This window comes from Globicephala melas, chromosome 2 (genome assembly GCF_963455315.2).
Source record: "Globicephala melas chromosome 2, mGloMel1.2, whole genome shotgun sequence".
Taxonomy (NCBI): domain Eukaryota; kingdom Metazoa; phylum Chordata; class Mammalia; order Artiodactyla; family Delphinidae; genus Globicephala; species Globicephala melas.
The window spans coordinates 142,425,151-142,449,265 of record NC_083315.2 but is presented as its reverse complement, the minus strand read 5'-3'; the positions used below and the strand labels follow the sequence as shown (position 1 = coordinate 142,449,265).

Sequence of the window (24,115 nt, the reverse complement as noted above, 5' to 3'; positions counted from 1 at the left end):
GGGAAAGAAAAAGAAAATTAATTTTTGTTTACATTTCATTTAAATTATTACTGTCCAAAAGGAATTTTGAAATTAAAATTGGTTCTCTGGATAGGGTTTTTCTAAACATCAAGAATGATCAATTTCTAGGCCTGGTAGATTGAACAGCAAATATTAACATTCAATAACATCAATAATCTAAGCACACAGACTTTATATAAATACAATATATAAAAGAATAAACATACGAGTCTAAATTTTATTTTACTTTTACAAGACTAATTTACCAGTCCATAGTGGCAAGTCACTGCTTCCAGAACAACTAGAAAAAAAAAAAAAAAAGGTAAACTATCCCCCCAAATCATATTTTTAAAGACAATGGAGAACTTTGGATACAAAAAGGATAAACTAGGAGAAAAGTGCTATCTCTTCTTGGGTAAGCTGAGCCTCCTGATTGTTTCATTACTGGGAGGATTTACCATCTAGACGTAAGAACCAGACAGAGGGACACTACCAGGGAAAAGAAAAACCAGCATAGTTTGCGATAGCTCTTGGGCGGGCAATGACAGACTGGAATTCCATGGGACCCACAAGACACAGACAGTTTTCTTCTGCGAGATTTGCTGGGGCCTAGGACTGTACAAGAAGTTCTGGGGGAAGGAGAAGAGAATGGGACACAGGGCAAATAATGTTTTCTGCAGTGCAGAAGTGATTAGGAGTTAAAGTCACACTACAACAGATGGAGTCTACCACTTTCAGTGCAGAATTTCAATAGGTCTCCCCTCAAGATATTTGCTCTCAATCAAAAGCATCCCACCTTGAGAGGGGAGATGAGTAAAAGGGGGCAGAAGCCAAATGGTAGAGTAAAATCTCCAACAATTTCATAGTACATTAGTACAAAGCCACAGCACAGAGGAATAACTGCAACGCAACAGGTCTGGCCCTTAAGACATTTAAAACCAGAGGCACACTGAGTATATCTAAAGCTGTCACTCAAACCACCCAGCTCAATTTGTGGCTGAGTTGAGACGGTTAACACTTAATCATTTCTTTCTAATATAATATTGAAAGAAAATAACATTTACATCAATTTCTATCCTAGTATAGACAGTATTTGGTATACAATAATAATTACAAAGTACAGGAAAGGGGACAAAATGTGACCAATAAACAGTTGAAAGTATATGCCAACCCACAGATAATACAGAATTAGAAGACAAGGACTTTAAGAAAACCATAAGTTAAAGAAGATATACAAAAAATGTTCACAGTAGATGAAAGTTCTCACATTTCAATAGAGAATTAAAATCTGTGAAAAAGAATCTAATAGTAATTTTAGAACTGAGAAATACAGTATCTGAAATTAAGAAATCTGTGGGTGGGTTTTTAGCCAACTCAACACAGCAAAACACAGGATTAGTGAACTTGAAGAGAGCATCCAAACTGAAGTAAAAAGAAGAAGAAAAAAAAAAGAACAGAGCATAAGAGACATGTTGGAATCAAACAGCTAATGTAATTGTAGTTGAGAAGAGAGAGAATGGGGAAGAAGCAATATTTTCAGAAAAAACAGCTGAGAATATTCCAAAACTGATATAATACATTACTCATTGACTCTGGGAATACAGCCAACCCTGTACTGGAAAATGTGAAAGAAAACCACCCTCAGCAAACTGCTGAAAATCAAAGATAAGAAGAAAACCTTAAAAACAGCAAGGGGAAAAAAAGGACACATCACCTTCAAAGGAAAAACAATAAAACTTGCAGCTGAGCGTCCAACATAAACTATGGAACACAGAAGACAATGGAACAATATAGTTAAAATGCTGGGGGAATATCTAGAATCTAAGTCTATACCTTGATAAAATATCCATCCCAAAATTAAAGGTGAAATAAAATTTTACTCATATAAAAGTTTTGTATTTGTAAGCATAAATATTAAGTTATTATTTCCTATTTCAATTTAACAGTTTTATTATGTATCTCTTAGCCATTTTCAATCTTCATAAGGAGCAACAAGAATATAACACTTGCCTTGTCCCTTTCAAAAATCCATTACCTAATATTTTATTCATATTTTATATTCCCTTTTCTTACAGCTCAAAATTATAAGCTCCCTAAATCTGAATCTGCCTCTAATATAAATGAAAAACGTATATAATGATGCATTTAAAGGATCTGAAGTTGAAATCAAGTTTGCAGTTTTATTATTAACTCCAAAAAGGTATCCCCTACTTTTTTTTTTCACAATGAGGTAATTTTGATCAATATATAATTTTCTCTCCATATTTAACAGACACTGATCTCAACCTGTTGATTCGAGACAAATTTCCTGCTCTTCATAATTTTAACACAAATGCTCATTACAACATTTCCTAATTAGGGCCAAAAGGAAAAAAATATAATGTTGCCACACTATAAGAAAAGTTGGTTTCCAGTTGCGTTGAACTAATATTGAAATTATAATATATTATATCATAAAATTTGTTCTCATAAAGTTTCTTGCCCAATTTGGCAAATATGAGAGCTTAGTTAAAACTTCAAGAGCCTGAAAGTTTGGGAGGCTTAATTAAAATAGAATAAACCTTTGCTCCTATAAAGGCTTATTAGTCAGCTAATGAAAATGAATTTTGCTAAAGGAGGCACTTTCTAATGTTCATATCTCATCCAAAGTTTAAGTTTAAAACAGAGCAAGAAATCTAAAGAAATTCAATAGTTTCTTAACAAATATTCTGAAACTCTACCTGCCTAATATATTTATTTTTAATAAAATATATTTAAAATATTTAAATATATTTAAAATATAAAATAAAATATATTTCACCAATGTAACAAATCTTGTTTTTGAATTATAAATAAGAACATGGTAGATTTTAAGAAGCTAGTGAACATACTTTTTTCATGTGTAAATCACACCAAAATCAATCAGTTTGGTCATCATATTTTTTTGTTGTTCTTCCCCCCCCCCCCAGTATATGCCAACAAAAGGAATTACTATGCTCTTTGTTCCAATGATTAATATCACAAAATTAAGAGCTGGTTCTTAGGAACATACATATTTTTCAAAAACTGTCCCTTTCTATGATCACAGTGTGAAAGTTAAAGGTTTAGTGGAAAATGTCATTATGCTGTAATTTTAAAATATACCAAAAAATAGGAGCACTTAATTCCTTTTATTTTGAAAATATATCAGATAGTTCAATTAATACCTGATATAAGAAAAATTAGACTAACTCCATAATTCCTGGTTTCATTTTTTTAAGATAAATCTCTATATTTTTTGTTATTCAGATGAAAATCACATAACACAAAATTAACCATTTTAAAGTGCACAATTCTGTGACATTTAGTTCATTCACAATGTTGTGCACCTCCACGTCTATTTCCAAAACATTTTCATCATCCCAAGAGAAGACCTGGTACCCGTTAAGCAGCAAGTCCCCAATCCTCCCTTCCCTTCCCCCAATCACTGGCAACCACCAGTCTGTTTTTGGTCTCTATGGATTTAATAATTCTGGATATTTCATACAAATGGAAGCATACAATATAGGACATTTTGTGTCTGAATTCTTTCACTGAGCATAATGTTTTCAAGGTTCATCCATGTACAGAGAAAAATCATTCCTCTTTATGGTTGAATAATATTCCATTGTATGTATGTACCACTTTTGTTCATCCACTCACCCTTTGTTGGCCATTTGAGCTGTTTCCACCTTTCAGTTATTGTGAAGAGGTTAAGTAAGCACACACGTACAAATATTTGTTTGAGTACCTGTTTTCAACTCTTTGAGGTATATATCCAGAAATGGAATTGCTGGATCATACGGAAATTCCATGTTTAACTTTTTGCCAATTGTTTTCCAAAGCAGCTGCACTATTTTACATTCCACCAACAATGTACAAGGATTCCATTTCCCCACATCCACAGACGTTATTGTCTGTCTTTTTAAATTTAGTCGTAACAGTGGGGTGTGAAGTATTATCTCATTGTGGTTTTGATTATATTTCCCTAATGATAAATGACGTTGAGCATTCTTTAATATGCTTGTTGGCCATTTGTATATTTTCTTTGGAGAAATGTCTATTTAAGTTCTTTGCACACTTTTTAATTAGGTTGTTGAGTTGTAAGACGTCTTTATATATTCTGGATACTAGACCCAGACATATGATTTACAAATATCTTCTCCCATTCTGTAGGTTGTCTTTATGCTCTCTAGATGTCTTTTTTTTTTAATTTATTTATTTATTTATTTATGGCTGTGTTGGGTCTTCATTTCTGTGCAAGGGCTTTCTCTAGTTGTGGCAAGCAGGGGCCACTCTTCATCGCGGTGCGCAGGCCTCTCACTGTCACGGCCTCTCTTCTTGTGGAGCACAGGCTCCAGACGCACAGGCTCAGTAGTTGTGGCTCACGGGCCCAGTTGTTCCGCGGCATGTGGGATCTTCCCAGACTAGGGCTCGAACCCGTATCCCCTTCATTGGCAGGCAAATTCTCAACCACTGCACCACCAGGGAAGCCCTCTCTAGATGTCTTTTAATGCACAACAGTTTTTAATTTTGAGGAAGTTCAATTTGTCTATTTTTTCTTTGGTAGTTTGTGCTTTTGGTATCATATTTAAGAAACCATTGCCAAATCCAAGGTCATGAAGAACTTCCCCTATGTTTTCTTGTAAGAATTTCAAAATTTTAACTGTTATATTTAGGTCTTTTATTCATTTTGACTTAATGTTTGTACATGGTGTGAAAGTAAGAGTCTAGCTTCATTCTTTTACGTGTGGGTATCTAGTTGTTCCAGCACCATTTACTAAAGAGGCTGTTCTTTCCCCATTGAATGGCCTTGGCACTCTTCTGAAAAATCAAATACTCACAGACACATGAGCTGATTTCTAGACTCAATTCTATACCATTTATCTATAATGTCTACCCTTATGCTAATATCACACTGTTTCTATTACTGTAGCTTTGTAAGAAGCTTTTAAATTGGGAACTGTGAGTCCCCCAACTTTTTCTTTTTCAAGATATTTATGGTTACTCAGCATCCCTTGCAATTCCATATGAATATTAGGACTCTAATCCATTTCTTACACCAAATTTTTTTCCCATTTTAAGTAGATTCATTTTAAGATGCATTTGACTATTACCAATTACCTACCCTCGTATGCCACTTCATATTTTTTTCCATGTTTAAGTCCTACCATTTTCTACCTCCTAGAAGAAAAGTTCCCTGAATTCTCCTAAAAAGGACGCAAACTAAGTAAAGAACTATTACTGAGCAAACTGAAGATAAAAATTGTCATGATGGAAATTTAGTAATGTTCTTAATATATCCAACCTAAAATTACAAGCCAAAATAATGCTAATATGTAAAACCTATACTATGATAACCATTTCACAACTACCAATGATGCCTGAATCTTAAGTAATTTTAAGTAATTTCAAGCTGTTGTGCACTTTGCTGTCAAAAGGTAACACATTCCCACGCTGAGAAAATTTAAAACAATAAGCGAAATCTCCTTTCCCAATAAATTTGCAACAGATATGTTTCCTGAGTTCAAACTACAGTTTGAGCAGGATTTTTTGGATCTGATCCAAGTGGAAAGAAATTTTTTCATATTTTAAAATCCACTTAATAACTATGCAACTAAGGAGCCTCCACCTTGTCTTCAATTGGACATTGATTATTCTGCAATGTAATATACATGCTAAAAGGCAAGAAAACTTAATAGAATTCTAAAACCACATTCCAAATAATTAATGTGCTCCATTAAAATTATCTGTTCATGGACTGATATCAGTATTCACCAGTAACTATCTTTTCAATGAGTGGAAAGACATACGCAAAAATAAAACACTCCATACAAATCAGCATTAATAAATGAACATTTACAATTTATTTTGATGACAAGAAATACTAACTGTAAACTCTAATCATTCCTCACCCAATTCCATTCTTTAAATTGGTAAATGTGTATGACAAATACGGCACTTAATTATTATAATTATATTTGGATTTCATAAATTTTAGAAATTGTAAAAATACGTTTTCTTTCTTGTGATAGTAGTATATACATAATATCTTCAATTTTGCCTCTTGGCCCACAAAACCCAGAATATTTACTATCTACCCCTTATGGAAAAAGTTTACTGATCTCTGGTTTATAGGAACACAGCAGGATTACCATGCACCATACAGAGCTAGTTGATGTTAATCCCTAGCACATGCATTAGTATAGCATATTTCCATGACTATGCACAGAACAGCATAAATTACAGAACTGATTTATACTCTCCTCTATTTTTTATATCTCTGGCTAAATCCCATATCAAAACTCAAGTTATTGGGAAAACTTCCAAATATATTCATCCATCCTCATATATGTTCACCGACCAATCCTAGACAATGAGAGATCACTGAAGACTCAGTGGGGGGCCAGAAGTACCATTCTCACCTAGCAGTGCCGTGGAGAGCCTAACTCAAGTATCAAAGGAGGCCAAATGGAGAACTTGACTTCTACCCCAGCCTGGCAGTAAAGAGGAAATGACTACCTCCCTTTACCTGCCTGAGCAACGTGTGAGTAAGCCAGCAAAAACAGAAGATTTAAATAAGATCCCAGTTCATAATGTAATACCCAAAATGCCCAGGTTTCAACAAAAATATCAAGTGTCATTATGGATTAATGGAACAGAATAGAGAGCCCCCAAAAAACCCCTTACACCTATGGTCAATTAATCTTTGACAAAAGAGGCAAGAATATACAATGGAGAAAAGACAGTCTCTCCAGCAACTGATGCTGGAAAAGCTGGACAGCCTCATGTAGATCAATGAAGTTAGAACACTCCCTCACACTATACACAAAAATAAGCTCAAAATAGCTTAAAGACTTAAATATAAGACATGACACCATAAAACTCCTAGAAGAGAACATAGGCAAAACATTCTCTGACATAAATTGTACCAATGTTTTCTTAGGTCAGTCTCCCAAGGCAACAGAAATAAAAGCAAAAAGAAACAAATGGGACCTAATCAAACTTATACATTTTTGCAAAGCAAAGGAAACCATAAACAAAATGAAAAGACAACCTAGGAAATGGAAGAAAATATTTGCAAATAATGCGACCAACAAGGGCTTAATTTTCAAAACATACAAACAGCTCATGCAATTCAATATCTAAAAAACAAACAACCCAATTAAAAAACGGGCAGAAGGGCTTCCCTGGTGGCGCAGTGGTTGAGAATCTGCCTGCTAATGCAGGGGACACGGGTTCAAGCCCTGGTCTGGGAGGATCCCACATGCCACGGAGCAACTAGGCCCGTGAGCCACAAGTACTGAGCCTGCGCATCTGGAGCCTGTGCTCCCCAACAAGAGAGGCTGCGATAGTGAGAGGCCCACACACCGCGATGAAGAGTAGCCCCCACTTGCCACAACTAGAGAAAGCCCTCGCACAGAAATGAAGACCCAACACAGAAAAAATAAATTAATTAATTTAAAAAACCCTGAAATTTGGAGTTTAATACTGAATTCTGCTTTCTAAAAAAAAAAAAAAGGGCAGAAGACCTAAACAGCCATACAGCCATTTCTACAAAAAAGACATACAGATGGCCAACAAGCACATGAAAAGATGCTCAACACTGCTAATTATTAGAGAGATTCAAATCAAAACTACACCTCACACTGGTGAGAATGGCCATCATTAAAAAGTCTACATATAACAAATGCTGGAGATGGTGTAAAGAAAAGGGAACCCTCCTACACTGTTGGTGAGAATGCAAATTGGTGCAGCTACTATGGAGAATAGTATGAAGGTTCCTTAAAAAAACTAAAAACAGAGTTGCCATATGATCCAGGAATCCCACTCATGAACATATATCCAGATAAAACTCTAATCTGAAAAGATACGTGCACCCAAATATTCATACCTGCACTATTTACAATAGGCAACCTAAATGTCCATCGACAGATGAATGGATAATGAAGATGTCATATATACATATATATACAGTGGAATACTACTCAGCCATAAAAAAAGAATGAAATAATGCCATTTGCAGCAACATGGATGGACCTAGGGATTATCATACTAAGTGAGGTGAATCAGACAGAGAAAGACAAATACCATACAATATCACTTATATGTGGAATCTAAAATATTATACAATGAACTTACTTACAAAACAGAAACACTCACATAGAAAACAAACTTATGGTTACCAAAGGGGTTTGGGGAGGGATAAATTAGGAGTTTGGGATTAGCAGATACAAACTACTATAAATAAAATATATAAATGACAAGGTTCTACTGTATTGACAGGGAACTATAGTCAATATCCTGTAATAAATCATAATGGAAAAGAATATGAAAAAGAATATATATACAAAACTGAATTACTCTGCTGTAAACCAGAAACTAACACAACATAGTAAATCAACTATACTTCAATTAAGAAAAAAAAAGATAAAAAGTCAATTGTCATAAAAAGAACCAGGAAGATCTCAAACTGAATGAAAAAAGACAACTGATAGGTACCAATACAGAAATGATAAAGACATTTAATCACAGAAAAATAGACCCCAAAAAATTAAAAATAAACAAAGCCTCAAGGACCTATGGGACCATAAGAAAAGTCCTAACTTTCCTATCGTTTGAGTCTTAAAGGAGAGGAGAAAAAGTGCAGGGCTGAAAAAGTATTTGAAGAAATAATGCCTTGAAAACTTCCCAAATTTGGCAAAAGACACAAACATACAGATGCAAGAAGCTGAGCAAACCTCAAACAAGAGAAAGGTAATGAAATCTGTACCAAGACAAATCGTGGCCAAATTTCTGAAAACTAGAGACAAAGAAAAAATCTTGAAAACAGTGAGAGAGAAACTACACCTTATCAATAGCAGAAAAACAACTCAAATGACAGGAGATCAGAAACCAGAGAAGAAAGAAGTGCTCAAATAAAAGAACTGTGAACCTACATACTATATATAGTGAAAATATCCTTCAGAGGTGGAAAAGAAATTAGGACATTTTTCAAATGAAGTTAAAACTAAGAAAATTTGTCACCAGGACACATACCCTAAAGAGCTGGGTCTGAGAAAAGATCAATTAAGTTGACAAACCTCTAACAAGACTGACAAAGAAAAAAAAAAATAGAAGACACAAATTACCTATATCAGGAATAAAACAGGAGGTATATGACTACAGACTCCATAGAAATCAAAATAATAATAAAGGAATATTACAAACAACTATAAAGGAGTTAAATTTAGCAACATAAAGAAAACAGACCAATTTCTCAAAAAACACAGATTACCACAATTCACCCAATATGATATAAATAATTTGAATAATCCTACAACTATAAATGAAATTGAATTTGAAATTTAAAAACTCCCCAAAAAGGAAATCTCCAGGCTGAGATGACTTCAGTGGAAAATCCTACCAAATATCTACAGAACAATTAATACCAATTCTATACCATCTCTTTCAGAAAACAAGTGGAGGGAAAACTTCCAAATTGATTTTATGAATCTACTATTACCCTGATGCAGAAACCAAAGACAGTACCAAAAAACAAAATCCCACAAATATTTCCCATCTGAATATAGACTCCAAAGATCCTTAGCCAAAAGTCAGCAAACAGAATTCAGCAATATATAAAAAGAATTACATACCAAGACCAAATGGGGTTTATTCTAGGGATGCAAGGCTGTTTCAAAATTTGAAAAACAATTAATGTAATCCAACATAGTAAAAGGTTAAAGTACAATCACATGATCATTCAACTGAGGCAGAAAAAGTATTTCACAACATTCAGCATCCCTCCATAATAATAAAAAAAAAATCTCAAAAAAAATAAGAATAAAAGGGAAATTCATCAACTTGATAAACAGCATTTATAAAAATCTTCAGCTAAAACCATTCTCAATGGTAAAAAGACTGAATGCTTTCCCCTAAAGGTCAGGAACAAAATGAAGATGTCTCCTCTCATCACTCTTACTGAATGAAGTAATGGAAGATTTAACCAGTGCAACAGGCAATAAAAGGAAACAAAAGGCATACAGATTAGAAAGACAGAAGTAAGCTATCCCTCATTACATATAACATCGTCATCAACAGACAAAATCTACCAAAAACTCCTTGAACTAATAAGTGAGTTTATCAAGATGTTAGGATGTAAGATCAACATATAAAAATCAACTGTATTTCTATGCATTAGCCATGAAAACATTATCTTAAAGTTAAAATATAATACCATTTACAATTGTTCAAAAGAAAATGAAATACTCGTAAGTACATCTAACAAATCTTGTACAGCACTTGTATACTGAAAATTATAAAATGCTGATGAAGGAAATCAAAGAACTAATAAGAGAGATATATGGTGTTCATGGATTGGAAGACTCAACACAGTACACAGTAACAATACATATTCTCCCCAAATTGACATCCAGTTTAGCATGCTTCCTATCAAAATCTCAGTGAATTTTTTGTATATCTACACAATATCACTCTGAAATTCATACAGAAAGACAAAGGAATTAGAATAATTAAAACAATTTTGAAAAAGAACTAAGAGTGAGGAACCACTCTTCTAGATTTCAAGACATATAGATACAGTAATCATGAATGTGTGGTATTAGCAGAAGGATGAACACACATATCAATAAATCAGAACACAGAACCCAGAACAGACCCAGACAAATATGCCCAACTCATTTTTGACAAAAGTACAAAAGCAATTAAATGAAGGAAAGACAATCTTGTCAACAAATGGTGCTGGAAAAAGTGGACATCCAGAGGCAAAAAAGTTTAACCTCCACCTGTGTCACACCTTAAAGAAAAATTAACTCAAACTAGATCATAGAGTTAAATGTGAAATGTAAAATTATATTAAATTCTTAGAAAAAAACAGAAGAAAGTCTTACGGGCTAGGCAAGAATTCTTAGATTTAAAACAAGAAGTACCATCCATAAAAAGAAATATATATAAACTGTATTTCACCAAAAACTGCTGCTGTGTGAAAAATCCTGTTAGAAAAGTGAAAGAAACTACCAAAAATTATCTCTTTTTAGAACAACCAAATATGTCTGCATGTAATTTAAAATAGTTAAACCTTCTTCCTTTTAAGAAAAACCTCTGATGCTCACCTCCTTACAAAAGCATAATAGTAAAAGTGATAGAAAAACATTTATATATCTTTTATAAGTCCATAATTGAATACCTTATCCATTATGCTTTATAAATTGCTTATGTTGAATATTACTCACACTTTTTTTTAAGAGAGAAGTTTGACTCTCCTGGAAAACTGATATGATTCTTCTTTTCAGATAATGATATCCACAGGACATATTTTTTTTGTTCCTATTTTGTCTTGGTTTCCAGGATACTTAAGAGTCAAATCTAGTACTCGATTGCAGTAAAGTGTACTGGATGTGTTTAACAATTACTATTCGTGTGTGTGTGTGTGTGTGTGTGTGTGTGTGTGTCTGTGTGTCTGTGTGTGTCTGTGCCTCTGTGTGTCTCTGTGTGTGTGTATCTGCTTCTACCTTGTGGAAGTTATTAGATCATAATTTGTAATAAATAAATAAAAAGTCCTGTCCATTCTCAGTTCACATGGAATTAGAAATCAGTCCTGAGACTTCTGTTGAAGACAAAAATATTCTGATTTGTAAGACCTATTAAGCAATCAGGAGTTTTCTCTATAAGGAACTGGAGGCTCAGCAGCAATTCTAGCTCCTTCTCTTCTAGAAGACAAATATCAGATAACTAGCTATGGAATACAATGAGTAGTCACCAGATCTCCTGGGAAGATGCCCAACAAATTGTACATTGTATTATGAAAAAATTTTAAGAGTAATGTTTGCTGCAATCAATTTAATTAACCATAGTAAAGGACAATGCTTCTCAAACCATAACGTGCATCAGAAACATCCAGGGAATTTTTGTTTTTTGTTTGTTTAAGTACCAGAACCTCCTTCTGTCTCAGCAATTGTGAGTTAAGATTTTGGGGTACAGTCAGGTTTTAAAATCAATGGTACAACAGAAAGAACAGTAAGAGTAAAGTCTGAACAGCGACCTCAAGTCTGGTTCTATCAATTACTAGCTATATGAGCATAAGTATATATCCTTCAGACTCTTCACCTATATACACAACGGGAATAAGAATATCTGTACTATCTAATGTTCAGAATTGCTGAAAAGAGCAAATGGGTAATATGTTAAAGCACACTGAGACCTGTAAGATACCATATAAATAAGATGTATGGTTAACATTACTAAGGCAAAGAGATCAACAGGACTGATAAATGTACAATGGGTTTATAATTAAATTCAAGGTTCCTTGACTGACATTATGGAATATTTTCAAGAGTAAATGTTATTTTATTAATTTCTGAATATGTGTCTTTTATTAAAAATATCTCTTCTAACATGGCAATAACCATCAGTAAGGATTCCTTTAAGGTAAAGGACTTTGAATCATGCAAATCTCAGATCATCTTCATTGGAGCTCTGTTTCCCTCATTCATTTTGTAGTCAGTATGCAGAGTTAAACCCACTGCAGCAAAGTCTCCAAGTGTCCATAGTTAAAAATCCTTCTCTCCACATCATTCACAATCATTTCCAACTATTTGCAATCATAAAACTTATCCCCAGAACACCAATAACATTCGGGTTATTTGGCTGCAAAATCAGCTGATTTACATACACACCACCACATGATTCTTAACCTTCTGATACCACATTATCAATAACTCCATTGTGGTAAAACTGAAAACACACAGGTAATAGCAAATTCCCCTGGATTTGCAAGTTGATTGCCATTGCAAGTTGATCTTTAAATCAAGGTAGCAACTTGTTTAAGATGATATTTGAATATATATTTTAAAATCTTCCTTTATTTCCCATTTAACACACATAAATACTACATAAAATATTTTGAGTTGTTATACATCCAAAAGTAAAAGACGTGCTGATATTTGGTTTCTTGTAAAAATTAAAAGATCTTTAATACAAGGGAAGGAGCATATCTAACTGTAAGAAACACATACACATTTCTTGTACAGTTTTTAATCTCTTTCTTAAAAATTTAAATTGTATTTAAAGTATACTAGGAGGCTTTGGAGGGTTGGCATAATCTGATTTACGTTTTTCTTAAAACTTTATACAATTCACTTTTAAAATTTTAATTATGGTAAAATACACAACATAAAATTCACATCTTAACCATTTTTAAGTATATATTCACACTGCTGTGCAACCAATCTCAGGAACTTTTCATTTTGCAAAACTGAACCTCTGTACCCATTAAGCAACAATTCCTCATTTTCTCCTACCCTTAGCCTCTGGCAACCATAGTTCTGCTTTCTGTTTGTATGCCTTTAACTACTCTAGGAATCTCATGTAAGTGGAATCATACAGTATTTTCTTTTTGTGACTGGCTTGTTTCACTTAGCCTAATATCTCAAGGTCATCCATGTTGTAGCTTGAGTTAGAATATCCTTCCTTTTTAAGGCTGAACAATATTCCATTCTACGTATATACTACATTTTGTTTATCCATTCAACTGCCAATGGACTTTTGGGTTGCTTCCACGTTTTGGCCAATGTGAATAATGCTGCTTTGAACATAGTTGTACAAATATTTCTTCAAGATCTTACTTCCAGTTCTTCTGCATATACACTCAGAAGTGGAAATGCTGTATCATATGATCATTCTATTTTTAACTTTTTGAGGAACTGCCATATTGTTTTCCATAGCAGCTGCACCATTTTACTTTCACACCAGCAGCACATAGGGGTACCAGTTTCTCCAAACCCTCACCAATACTTGTTATTTTCTGGATTTTTTGACAGTAGCCATCTTAACGGGTATGAGGTGATATATCATTGTGGTTTTATTTTGCATTATCCTAATGATTAGTGATGTTGAACATCTTTTCATATGCTTGTTGGTCATCTGTACATCTTCTTTAGAGAAATGTCCATTTAAGTTTTTTGCCCATTTTTAATCCAATCATCTGATTTTCATTGTTGAGTTGTTTTTCATCTTTTGCAACTAAATTATAACTCTTAATAGTGTGATTTTAATCATATGTAAGTTTTTTTAAATTGTATTGAAAGTAACCAATAACAGTAGAAAAAAACCCACTGTGTTTCAAAACACAGTTATGTTGCATTATTTATAAGGTGACTTTGTATATACATTTTAACCTTTTTAAGCATTATGCCCCTCATCTATACAATAGGGACAATTATATGCCCTTATCCGATCTCATAGGGGTAGCCTGAATATCAAACGAGATAATTGTAAAACTATAAAATAAAGTTATATAAATAAATGCTGCACCCAAATCAGTTTAAACAGCTTTGAAAATTTTAAAATAAAGATGTACCAACCTGGAAAGAGACTGAGGATTGGGATGTATGATAAGTAAATCAGAAAAACCTGGATAAATGGAGCCAGATAAATATCTTTCAGATTAGTGTCATTCTTATCATTCATACCAATTCTTTTCTACTTTTCATTTGCTTCATAGATTTTTAAGTACCATGTTCTCCATTTAATGCTTGCTTCCAGAATACTCTTAGGAAGTTCCTAAATATTCAGGAATTTCCAAGGAGCAATTTAAGAATTCCATATCAACTTCATCACATGGAGCTATAGAACAACCTGCCACTCTTCCATAGGATAGAGCATGAATTACTTTCTTCTTTCAACAAAGAAAAGAAAAACACAGCAAAACTTCTAAGCATGAAATAAGTAAACAGTTGCATGCCTTACTGCAAATTTTAAATTAGTATTTTAAATATGCAATTATAAATTTTTATGTAAGAATTAATCACTTCTATTTAAATATAATAATTAACCTCTTCAAAACTTTGTAAAAACCTCAGACTAGTTTACTTAGCAACTGAATTTTAAAATCTCCTTATCCTTCTTTTACTTGCATAGTGGTTTAAGAACACAGACTCCAAAGTTAGATGACCTGGATTTGATCTTAGCATCCATTTAATCAATGTGTGACCTTCAGCAAGTTAACCTCTCTGTTCCTTGACTTTTTCATGTTTAAAATGAGGCTAACAATAATAGCACCTCTCTCAGAGTTGTTGCAAGCAGTAAATAAGTCAATACAGATGAAGTGATTAGAATACTGCCAGACACATTATAAATGTTACTGCTATTATTTCTATTATTGTAATCATTACTATTGTCTCTGCTTTGGCTTTGTGATACATTCCCTTAAAAGGATAAAAGCAAAACTGAAACATTTTTGATGGCACATTTCACAGTTAAAGGTTTATCTAATTAACAAGGCAATCAGAAAAGATATTAATGTGGGCAGAGAATAAAATTCATCTTAGAAAGCATCATGAATATCTAAAAAAGTATACTGAACCACTAGATTACACTGTAATTTATATAGACAAATTTAAGAAAGATGGTATCTGAAGTACATAGATTTTTTGAGAACCTTACTATATACTTGTAATTACTTCTTCCCAAACTCACAATGTAACCCAAGGCTTACTGGAAATTTTACAGAAGTAATCATAAATCTAAGTAACAGAGAAATCCAAATTGCAATAAAGTCAGGCAGCTCTAAAGGTAAACTCCAATGAAGGCCAAAAACCTGGTTAATTAAAAGTAGTAATTTAAAATCTCACTAGAATTAAGCCATCACTTACAAATAAATCTCAGTTGGTTACCTTTGACTATGCATATACCTTCCTACCTACCTGCCTGGCACAGGTACAAGACTCAAGTAAAGGTGTAAATAATCAGTGCCATTAAACTGATGAAAGTGAAACAGAATCACTTATCATATAGAACAGGAAATAAAAGAATTAAAAGGCCAATTCCTCTAATATAACCACAGTAGAGGATAATAAAACCATATATTAATATAACCATAATATAACCATAGATGTTGTTGGAAGCAGGGTGTAAATCTTTACTTTTTTAAAAAGCAAAACTTCCAGTCACTACTCCACCCATAACAGTAGGAATTACTATCTAACTTCTGAAACTATACGTTAGTTTTTCCTGTTTCTGAACTTTATATAAATGAAATCACACTACAGGCAGTCTTCTTCTATCTAGTACCTTTTGGTAAACATTATGCTTATGAGATTCATCTATGTTTTTAAATTTAATTGTGCACTGTTCATTCTCATTGTATAGTATTTCACAGCATGAAAATGCAATGATTTATTTATCTGTTCTAACATAGGCAGACGTCTGGATTGTTTTCAATCTAGGTTATTACAAATAGCACTGCTATAAACATTTTGCACATGTCTTTTGGTGAACATAAGCAAATATTCCTGTCAGATATATACCTATGAGTGAAATTCCTGGATCACAGAAAATATGTATGTTCAGGTTTAGTAAACACTGTTCAGCTTCCCAAAGTGATAGTACCAATTTGTGTATAGGATAATTGTATAACTTCTTAACACTTGGAAATGTCATCTTTTTATCCAGCCACTGTGGTGGAAGTATAGAGATATATATTTTGTGGTGATTTTAATTTGCATTTCTCTAATGATTATCAGTGTTGAGCACCTTTTCATGTTCATATTGATCACATACTGTTTGTGAAGTATCTTACAAGTCTTCTGATCATTTTTTAAATTGGGTTGTTAGAAATGAATCTTTTGCTGTATATATGTATTGCAAATAACTTTTTTCATCCTATGGCTTGCATTTTAGTATTTTATAGTATCTTTCCTAAAGTTCTTAATGTGATCCAATTTTACAGTCTTTCCTTAAGTTGTAATGTGATCCAGTTTATCAAATTTTTCTGTTTACTGTTTAAGAAACCCTTGCCTAACCCAAGATCATGAAGATATTTTCCCATGTTTTCATTTAAAAGCATTATTTTTTTTATCTTTCTCAGTTGGACCTATAATATATCTGAAATGAATTTTTACGTATGATGTGAAGTGGAGGTCAATGGTCATCTTTTCCATAAGGATATCCAATGGGGGAAAAATTCTCTTCTGTACAGTACTGCAATGTTATCTTTGTTGTAAATCAGATGATAGTGTATGTATAAATCCTTTCCTGGATTTAATAGTTTTCTGTTGCTACTGTAACAAATTAACACAACTAACTTAATTTTAGTAGCTTAAACCAACACAAATTTACCATCTCACAGTTCTGTAAGTCAGAAGTCTGGGTTGGCTTGGCTGGTTTTTCTGCTTCAGGTTTCACAAAACCAAAATCAAGGTGTCTGTCAGCTTGGCTTTTATTAGGAGGCTCTGGGAAGAATCCACTTCCAAACTCATTCAAGTTCACAGAATCCAAGTCCTTTGGTTTCAGGACTCATGTCTCTGTTTCCTTGCTGGCTGTCAGCTGGGGACTGCTCTTAGCAACCAGAGGCCTCTTTCTAGCCCTTGTACATGGGCACCTGAATATCAGAGCCAACAATAATAGTGCATAGAATCCTCCCAATACTTGAAATCTCTCCAACTCTCACCTCTGCTGCATTTATCTGCTGCTTCCAGCCAGAGAAAGTTTTCTGCTTTTAGGGGCTCAAGTGATTAGATTGGGCACACCCAGATAACCCAGGATCATCTATCTATCTAAACATCCCTAATTGTATTTGCAAAGTTCCTTTTGCTATATAATGTGACATATTACAGGTTCCAAGGATTAGGGCTGGACATCTTTGGAGGACATTATTCTCTCGACTATAATGAACACTCTATTCTGTTCCATTAGTTTACCCTTGCACCAATATCACTGTCTTAATAACTCTAGTGTTACAGAAAATCAATATCTGGTATCCTAAAGTCTTCCAATTACTTTGTTATTCCTTAAGATTCCCTTGACTATACTTGGCCCTTTGAATTTCCAAAGAAATTTTAGACTAGATCATCAATTTTAAAAAACAAACAAAAAATCTATGTGTCTTATAATAAGAACTGCACTAATCTTTACAGCTATTAATCTATATGACCTATGTGGTCAATTTTAGCTAACATTTCATATGAACTTCAAAAGAATGTGTATTCTATCATTTTCCAGTGACATGTTGTAGAGTTATTAATGAGGTCATTGATTACTCTTCTATCTCTTTATTTTTTGATCATCTACTTCTATCAGCTATTAATAGAGCTATCATAAATTCTCCCACTATGATTGAGGATTTGTCTAGTTCTCCTTTTGTTTCTACCAATTTTTGCATTATATATTTTAAAACTATCTTACCATGTCCATGTAGATTTAGGATTGTGATAACTTCCTAAAACACTGACCCTTTTATCATTATATTCATACATCTTTTATATCTAGTCTTGATTTTAAAGTTTACTTTGACATTAGTGTAGCCACACCAGATTTCCTTTAAGAGTACATGGCAGATCTTTATCTATCCTTTTACTTCAACCTCCCCTGGTCTTTATGTTTAAGATGTGGTTCTTGAAAGTAGCATGTAATTGGGTTTTGTTTTCTTTTATACAGTCTGACAAGTTTAGTGTTTCAATTGGAATTTTAGTCTGTTTATATTTAATGTAATTGCCAGTATGATTAGGACAGAACAGGTAGACTGAGACTTAACACAGATGCAACTAAGACTTAAAATACGCCCCCAACATAAACTCAGCTGTTCATATTATAGTAATGTAATGTAATATAATGTCTATATTTTATCCTGTTTTTCTAGGTAAGAATGCTAATTTGCTGCCAGCTACTCCACTGCACTCAAAAAGTTTCGAAACTCAGCTTCTACATCATCAAATACTTACTTGAAAGCCTATATTAAATCCAAAATGATGTTCAAAGTCAAACTTAGTCTCTGAATAATTTTTGCCCCATAAGCAAGTTCTAGCAGCACCTTTGACATTTTAACAGTTTAATAAGGTAGCAGTACACTTTTAAAATTCCAAAGGGTAAAAAATATTTTAGGTAAGTCATACTATTTTATATTAATTTTTAATGTGACCTAGAAAAACAACTATTGTAGATGCCTTCTAAAACCACTTCTTGTGCCAAAAAAGATTATCTCACACACACACATCAACTCAGGAATAAACAAAATAATATGATCCATTCCACCTAGGCATTTCCTCTTCTTTAAAACCAATGCCATACCCCAGTCCATATCATCCCTAATCCCTCATTAAATCACTACATTTAATCTTTTCTTCTAAGAGGCCATAACTTAACCTCCAATAGACTCAGAGTTACCCTTCTAAACACAAATATGATGAGCACTGCTTACTTTTATATATAAAATCTCCAAGTGACAAACGTTGATTTTAGATAAAATACAATCCCTTGAGATGTCATATGAAGTCTAGTTTTTCATAGGGGATTAATGAATTTGGGATCCAAAAGGTTTTATGTATAATGTTTGATATCCACATGGATAATAACCAAATAGGTTGGTATGAACTATCATATAACTCAGGAAAGAACCCATGTGAATATCATATAATTATCAAAGTTCTGATGAGATATATTGCTAAAGATAATATTAGATATACTAGGAAATTAACTGTAATATGCTGGCATTCTATAGAAAGTCATGTTTTTTCTGCCTCTGACTTTCCTCTTGTAGTATCAAACAACTTGGTAATGTGCTCTCTGATTTCTACCCTATCATGTTACCTGGTACTGTATTAAAAAGTTGTCACAAATTACCAGCAATAGCTACAATGCATTTTTAAGTAACAAAATGTGTTTTTCTTTTGCTTTTGAATCTTCATGATAAAAATTTCCATTTAATAATATCAGTGCAGTTCCTTGATTCTGAAGATAAAAACACAAGAAAAAATATTCTTTTTTAAATGATATTCATTTTCTCTATCTGATTTAAAATATTTATTGTTCCATATTTATTTACCTGATTCTGCCTAGCTACAATGTTTAGATCACAGAGGAGATCATAATAAAAGAAATTTGACTGCATAATCTATTCCTTTGAGAGAAGGATAGCATAAGTAACAATAATAGCAATGACACAAATAAAAACTAACATTTATTGAGTGTTCCCTATTTGTGTCACAAAGTGCTTTCTATGCTTTATATTATTTAAAAGCTATTCCCTAGAGACTTCTTCTTCTGCATAAGTTACAGTCACAAGAGAACATCATTCTCACCCTAAATATAAGAACATGTTGAATAAACCAAAAAATCATTATTTAAAAAAAAATCATAGAGCTGGGAGATTTCTTCTACCAAAGAAACCTAAATGAAATAAATTCCAGAAAATGGAAGAAGAGCTGCTTTCATCCTTGGTAGAACAGCTGTAACAGGAGGAAGTCACCATAAATGGGGACAAGAAGAAACCAGAAAAATTTTATCAAATATTTAAAGGCAAGTGTGGGCTAGCATGATGGCTAGAATCTCTAGAACCCCAGCCACAAGTAAAGTCTGTACCTGCCATCCAACTCTCCCCATTTTGGCTAAGCTGACACCTTGAGGATATACCAACCATTATAGCCTAGTAACTATTACAGGAAAGAAAGAAGCATTATGCTCAGGAATAGTTAAGGCAAAATCTTGAATTTTCAAAATAGGTCTACATTATCTTCTGCCCTTTTAGCCCTGATCATTATTAGCAAGGAAGCAGTCAAGAGATGATCATTTTCTGAGGATGGCCACATTTAGTGTCAAATTGCCTTACCAAGGTACGTGCACCAGGAGGTGGTGAAAGAGAGTCAGTCAAAAATGTTTTTAAGCTGTTGTTGGAGAAGGGCAACTCAGTACTCAACAATACCAGATGCCTGTGGATGGTACGAAACACAGAACTTCCATCAAACAATTTGACTACTGCCCCACCAAGTTTGGCCTTTGTGACAAAAAGAACACCAATGTCAGAATGTAAATAGTTCAGAAGGCCAAAAACATGACACATTCGTTTCAAGGGTCACAACGGTATAGCCAGTCAGTTGATCTGACTGGACGACAAAACCATTCCTAAAAAAGTTATGTGAAGGACCACCACTAGACCCAAGATGGAGTCAAAGGTCCTTCACCATGAGAAAAACAGGCCAACTTCTGCCAGGGGTGACAAGTTTGGCAGGCAGTGATGGCCTGTACATCATAAGCATATAGTACTGTATCTTTGGTCCAGTCTACGGTGGTGGATACATTAGCCACACCCAGTACGATGATGGATCCAGGTGGCCGTGGTGGTGACCTGAGCAGTGTAGGCTTGATCAGCAATTTGATTCTAGTCACTCTCATGAAAAAACAGGCCCTTACTCTAAGCATCAATATGAGTGACCAAGACCTTCCAAATGGCAGCTGTGATTTGTTTCCACAGCTGTGGTCTCATTGAGGATGTGCCTTTAATCTGATATTCTGTAATCCTACCCAAGTGAGGCCACTGTCAATAGCCCACCACTCAGGAAAAATATAACATACTTGATCCTTTGGAGTACTGGCTAAAGCAGGGATTGGCTAATTTTTTATTTTTGTAAAGGGTGAATAGTAAATATTTTAGGTTTTATAAGCCACATACAATCTCTGGTGTGTATTCATTTTATTCCCACTGCTTTAAAAAGTGTAAAAAACATTCCCAGGCTCAAAGCAGCATAAACACAGGCTGCAGCCAGATTTGGCACATGGGCTGAAGTTTGCCAACTCCTGGTCTAAGGCAAAGAAAACAACTTTCAATTTAGCCTATTGTGCTAATCATAATCAGCCCTTACCACAATTGGTCTTTCAGAGTTGTCCTTGGAGCTGGAGAGTGGCTGCCACCCAGTGGACACCATCAGTTTTTCACTTAGCTGAATCATCAGCGAAACAGGCCCAAACATTTAAGGTAAACTCTGTATATGTAATCAGTCTAAGGGCTTTACCCAGAAGGTCAATTTAACATTATTTCCCAGCTGCAAACTTTGTTCAAATCTACCAGTTGAATTCAGGTACTTTTTCCCCTACCAAAATATGACCAAGGTGTCTAATAAGCACACATCAGGGGCTACAGTAATAGCCACAAATGATTACAAATGACACTCCCAGGTGTAACTGCAGGGAAGAGCAGGTAGCAAGAGAGAAAAAGGATGCTGGGGACACCAAGAGCTGTAGGTAGGCTTTTTCTCTCCTTTAGCTTCTCTCTCCACAGTTGGGTTCAAGCCCTGGGGTTGTTTCCTCCCTCATGTAACTTCCAATATATGGAAAGCACCCCAGCTCAGGGGACCTACATATCACTGCAGCTCTTCCCTTCAGTCTTTGGCACTTTTGGTAACACCTGTGGCCATCTTTTCCTCCTCACGTGGGACCAGGAAGGATGGTGAATTCAGCACCTGTATTCAACAGAGCCATAAAAATTTGAGTCCCTCCTCTCCTTCAGAGTTCCCAAGAGCACTTAGTTTTTCCTTTGAAGCATCTGAGGTCAAGGTACACAGGGAAGGTGGGATAAGAGGATGCAGACTGAGAAAGTGGCACAAAACAATAAACATGGCTTTGCATTTACTTTCAGTTTTGAGCAGCCAGTCCCATCGTTCAACCAAACCAACTTCTAATATTGTTCCTTCACCCAAAGGTCTATATCCTCACTGCTGACACAATTTATTTCATTTTGGGGGAACTGTTGATTCAGCAGCCAAGCAATATTGCCTCTGACTAGGGCCACAGGGCTTGCTAACACATTCTCAGGATAACCTTCCTTTTCCTCCCACACAGAAGAGAGTGAACAACCAAAGTACCATTTGGGCAGCTTGTTTGAATCCTGGAACTCACTGCTTAACCTCTAAACATCATCAATCGGTAGGACAATGGGGGAATTCCCTCCCCACCCAGCCTTCATGCTCAACACTTAGGTAAAGCATTGGTTATCAGGTCCCAGGGAATCTTCTCACATTTCTTAACCTAGCCAATGGGGGAATTTGTCCTCCCTCCCTAAAGCCACATGTCTATCAGCATCCGAATCTCTCATCAAAGCTACACAAAAACTACTAGAACTAGTAAGTTTAGCAAGGTTACAGAATACAACGTCAATGTACCCAAAAAAACTGTTTCTATATACTATCAATGAACAAAGGGAATTTTTTTTTAAGTACCAACTACAAAAACATCCAAACTATGGAAATGTTAGGAATAAACGTCACAATAAATGTGAAAGACTTATACACTGAAACTACAAAACATTACCGAGAAAAATTAAAGATCTAAATAAATAAGACATATACCTTGTTTGTGGGTAAAAGACTCAATATTGTTAAAATGCCAATTGTTTCAAAATTGACCTATGTAGATTCCAGTCAAAAATCCAAGCAGCAGCTCAATATCAAAAAAACAAACAACCCAATCCACAAATGGGCAGAAGACCCAAATAGACAATTCTCCAAAGAAGATTTACAGATTGCCAACAAACACATGAAAACATGTTCAACATCTAGAGAAATGCAAATCAAAACTACAATAAGGTATCACCTCACACCACTCTGAATGGCCATCATCAAAAAATCTACAATCAATAAATGCTGGAGAGGGTGTGGAGAAAAGGGAACCCTCTTGCACTGTTGGCAGGAATGTAAATTGATACAGTCACTATGGAGGACAGTATGGAGGTTCCTTAAAAAACTAAAAATAGAACTACCATATGACCCAGCAATCCCACTACTGGGCATATACCCTGAGAAAACCATAATTCAAAAAGATTCATGTATCACAATGTTCATTGCAGCTCTGTTTACAATAGCCAGGATATGGAAGCAACCTAAATTTCCATCAACAGATGAATGGATAAAAAAGGTGTGACACATATATACAATGGAATATTAGTCAGTCATAAAGAGAAAGGAAATTGAGTTATTTGTAGTGAGGTGGATAGACCTAGAGACTGTCATACAGAGTGAAGTAAGTCATAAAGAGAAAAATAAATACTGTATGCTAACACATATATATATAATCTAAAAAAAAAAAGAGTTTCTGAAGAACCTAGGGGCAGGACAAGAATAAAGACGCAGATGTAGAGAATGGACTTGAGAAGGGTAAGCTGGGATGAAGTGAGAGTGTGGCATGGACTTATATATACTACCAAATGTAAAATAGATAGCTAGTAGGAAGGAGCTGCATAGCACAGGGAGATCAGCTCGGTGCTTTTTAACCACCTAGAGGGGTGGGATAGGGATGGTGGGAGGGAGATGCAAGAGGGAGGAGTTATGGGAATATATGTATATGTATAGCTGAT

At 34.4% G+C, this 24,115-nt stretch overlaps 1 protein-coding gene across 15 annotated transcripts in view; it reads right to left on the bottom strand.

Moving 5' to 3' along the window:
- Window positions 1-24,115, bottom strand: part of GPHN (gephyrin) — a 623,627-nt gene that overhangs the window by 510,412 nt on the left and 89,100 nt on the right. The gene's annotated exons all lie outside the window — the stretch shown is intronic.